Source organism: Heterocephalus glaber, unplaced genomic scaffold (genome assembly GCF_053883595.1).
Source record: "Heterocephalus glaber isolate CG9 unplaced genomic scaffold, H.glaber_assembly_v1.0 deba00001463, whole genome shotgun sequence".
In the NCBI taxonomy this organism is placed as follows: Eukaryota; Metazoa; Chordata; class Mammalia; order Rodentia; family Bathyergidae; genus Heterocephalus; species Heterocephalus glaber.
In genome coordinates, this window is record NW_028258310.1 from 3,675,804 (window position 1) to 3,680,349 (window position 4,546).

At 35.3% G+C, this 4,546-nt stretch overlaps 1 non-coding gene across 1 annotated transcript; it reads left to right on the forward strand.

Moving 5' to 3' along the window:
• The first annotated feature begins 2,530 nt into the window (after window positions 1-2,530).
• Window positions 2,531-2,726, forward strand: LOC147826640 (small nucleolar RNA SNORA73 family). The gene has a single exon (XR_015438875.1). It is a non-coding gene; the product is annotated as a small nucleolar RNA SNORA73 family (small nucleolar RNA).
• Window positions 2,727-4,546: the final 1,820 nt, after the last annotated feature.

Sequence of the window (4,546 nt, forward strand, 5' to 3'; positions counted from 1 at the left end):
ACTATAGATTTCCTTTTTAATATGAAAGTAGTCCCAGGAGGGAAATTTACAGTGGTGAAGTCTCAGTCAGAAAAACAAAGTGAGCTCAAATAAACAACCTAATGTTGAACCTTAAGCTTCTAGAGAAAGAAGAGCAAGTCAAGCCCAAAGCTCATACAAGGGAGGAAATTATAAAGGTAAGAGCAGAAATTAATGCAATGGAGACTAATACAAGAATCAATGAATCGAAGAGTTGGTTCTTTGAAAGATTAAATAAAATTGGCAAACCCTCAGCCAACCTTATCAAAAAGTGGAAAGAAAAGACTCAAATCCATGCAATTAGAAATGAAAAAAGTGAAATCACAACAGATCTTACACAAATCCAGAAGATCATCAATATCTACTTGAAGAACCTCTACTCCCATAAGATGGAAAACACAGAAGAAATGGACAGATTCCTGGATTCATATGAATTAACAAAGCTGAATCAAGAAGATAGAAATATTTGAAATAAACCAATATCAGTCAATGAAATTGAAGATGGAATTAAAAATTTACCAACAAAGAAAAGCCCAGGCCATGACAGATTCACTGCTGAATTCTACACGAAATTTAGAGGAAACCTAATGCCACTAGTTCTTAAATTCTTTAATGAAAGTGAAAGTGAAACACTCTCAAATTCATTCCTGGAAGCAAACATTTCCCTTATAACAAAATCAAAGAAGGATTCCAAACAAAAAAGGCAACTATAGGCCAATCTTCCTAATGAACATTGTTGCAAAAATCCTCAATAAGATACTGGTGAAGAGAATGGAGCAAATCATCAAGAAGGTTATACACCCGGACAAAGTAAGATTCATAAAGGGATGCAGGGATGGTTCGACATATGCAAATCAATAACTGTAATACATCATATTAATGTAGCCAAGGACAAAACCCACATGATCATCTCAATAGATGCAGAAAAAACATTTGATGAAGTCCAACACCCATTCATGATAAAAACCCTACAGAAAATTGGAATAGATGGTCTTTATCTGAATTGGATAAAGGCCATCTATGACAAACTAACAGCCAAAATCATACTAAGTGGAGAAAAACTGAGCACTTTCATTCTAAAATTAGGAACAAGACAAGGATGTTCACTATCAGCACTCTTATCCAATATAGTTCTGGAAACATTAGCAAGAACAATTAGACAAGAGACCAAAATAAAAGGAATAAGGGTAGGAAAGGAAGCAGTTAAATTATCATTATCTGTGGATGACATGATATTCTACATAGAAGACCCCAGAACTCCACCAAAAGAGTTCCTGATTCAATAACCAAATTCACTAGCACAGCTAGATACAAAGTCAGTGCTGAAAAATCAATAACATTCCTGTACACAAATAACAAATTCATTGAGAGAGAAATTAGAGAAATAACACTTTTCACTATAGCATCCAAAATATGAAATACCTAGGAATCAATCTAATGTAGGAAAAGATCTTTATAATGAAAACTACACTAATCTGAAAAAGGAGATTGAAGAGGATATCAGAAAATAGAAAGATATCCCCTGTTCTTAGGTAGGAAGAACCAATATAATGAAAATGGCCATAATTCCAAAGTTGTTATAGAGACTTAATGTAATCCCAATCAAAATTCCATTAGAATATGTCACAGAATTAGGGAAACAATCCTAAAATTGATTTGGAACCAGAAGAGACCTAGAATAGCAAAAGCAATTCTGGGCAACAAAGGCAAGGCAAAGGGCATCACAATCCTTGACTTGAAATTATACTGCAGAGCTACTGTGATTAAATCAGCATAGCACTGACCAAACAAAATGAAACAAAACCAGATCCAAGAGTCAGTGAAAGAGATTAGAAGTTGGAGGAACAACTCCAAACACACTTAGCCACCTTATCTTTGACAAAGGAGACAAATGCCTTCACTGGAAGAAAGATAGCCTCTTTATTAAATAGTGCTAGAAAAACTGGTTTTTCACATGCTGAAGATTAAACCTAGCTCCATATCTCTCACCATGCACTAAACTAAAATAAAATTGAATCAAAGATCTAAATATTAAAACACAAACACTAAATCTGGTGGGAAGTAGGATACATAGAACTCTTGAAGACACAGGAGTAGGTAATGACTTTACAAACAAAACACTGATCACACAGGAAATGTTGCAAAGAATCAACAACTGGGGTCTCATCTTATTAAAAAGCTTTTGGACAGCAAAAGAAACCACCAAAAGAGTGAAGAGACAGCCCACAATGTGGGGAAAAATTTTTTCCAGTTGTTTCTCAGACAAAGGACTGTTATCTAGAATATATAAAGAACTTTAAAAAATCAGAGCTCCCAAATTAAAGACCCTATCCAAAAATGGGTATCTGAAATGAATAGACATCTTTCAGATGAAAAGTTACAAATGGCAAATAAATATACAAAAAAAAAAAAAAAAGCTCAACATCATTGGTCATTGGAGATATGCAAATTAAAACAATGCTGAGAGTCCATCTCACTTCAGAAAGAATGGCTGCTATCAAGAAATCAACCAACAACATGCATACCCCAGAAGTCACTCTCCCCAGGCTCTGTCCAGGTGGTGTAGGGGAGCATAGGGTTCTACCCCATGATGTAAGTTCCTTTCCAAAGTGTTGGAGAAGTGGGACTTTGTGTCTGTGCCTGTATATTTCTACAACTTTTCAGTCCTTTGTGCAATAACTGAGGCAATAACTACACAGGAAACAATGTAAAAAAAAAAAAAAGAGAGAGAAAAGAAATCAACCAGTAACAAATGCTGGTGGGTCTGTGGGGAAAAAGGAGTCCTCTACTCATAGTGGGAGTGTAGACTGGTGCAACCACTGTGGAAATCAGTGTGGAGATTTCTCAAAAATTTAAAAGTAGAGGTTCCATTTGACTCAGCTATTCTTCTTCTTGGTATCTTCCCGAAAGAATTAAAAGCATCATACCATTGCAATATATGCATACTCATGTTTATAGCGGCACTGTTTGTAATAGCTAAATCTTAGAAATAGTCCAGATTCCCACCAATGGATGAATGGATAAAGAAGACATGATTTTTATATACAGTGAAGTACTACTCTGCCATAAAGAATAAGCTTGAGACTTTTATAGCTAAGTGGATGCACCTTGAGACCACACATTTAAGTGAAATAAATCAGACACACATGTTTAAATATTGCATTGTTTATCTGATGGGAGAAACCAAAAGGATAAATAAGGACCAAAATGTGTAATAGATATTGGGAAATGGGAAGAAAAATGAGAAGGGAAACAAATGAGGGAGAGAGAGAAAAAAAGGAAGGGGTAAGATAGAAGAGAGAATTGAAGGGAAAAAATGGAAATAAAGCTTTTGTAAATAAGGATAGGAAGAGGGGTTGAAGGGAAGGGAGGGGGATGGGGAAAAATGAAGCAAGATATATCATGTACAGGTAAAAATTCCCTATGATTAATGTGATCATTATGTCTATGTACCAATAAAAAAGAATAAAAAGGAAAATGATCCATATACTAAAAAAAGAGATTAGTCTCTATTTGAAAAAATAATATTTAATACAGAAATAAAAATTTTTGTATTTTTGGTTACTAAATACAGTTTTGACTATTGAGTTTCTGTACTGTATTGAATCATAGATACAAAAGAGCAGCTAGAATTCTCTGCACCACAGGTATATCAGAATTTTAGTTAAGGAAGAGTAATGGTTATGCTGCCCAAACCTGTTACATCATCATAGATAACGCACACAGAGGTTAAATGAATGTCCAAAGGAAGGGGCAGATCCAGGGCTAGAATCTAGAAATTTTTCCATTATGATAGGCTTGATTGAGGGTAGCAGTACCTGAGTAACTGCACATGCAGTTCTGTAGTTCTATCAGTGAAGCTAGATAGAGCTATAACATTTGCTCTCATTCATACCAATGAGATCACAACATTTCCAAAGCTTTGCCTTGCCTTTTTTTTTTTTTTCCAGTATGGGGATTGAACTCAAGACCTTGAGCTTGCAAAAGGCATGCACAGTGCCAATGAGTTACATCCCTGGCCCTCCAAAGCTTTGTTGATGAGTACATGACTGAAATGCTCTTTAACTACAAGAAGTGGGGAAACTTTAGAAATAAATATTTGACTGTTGAGGTGAAGGAAAAAAAGACAAGGTTTCTGAGTTGGCTGAACTTTCATCAACCACCAGACATAAACTTATAAAGAAGAGAAGTCAGAGGACCAATGAGATCACTGTATGATTTTCTTCTCCAAATTGAGCTTTCTTTAAGGGATACTAAATGTGAAGTTGCTTAATCCCAAGGTGGAGTTGTTTGGTAATGGCAGAAATTAGAAGAGAGTTGGAAATTACTTTATCAAAGAATCCATGCCCAGATTACTGGATGTACCACATCATAAGCTATTCAGGTTGGCTGAGCAAGGACCTAAAATTTTGTCAACTCTCTTTAATTAATCTTCTCCTAAGTCCTATGATGAGATGGATGAACTTTCAAACATTAAACAGTAGAATTACACACCAGGTGGCTTTTCCCAAGTACCACCAATCCCATT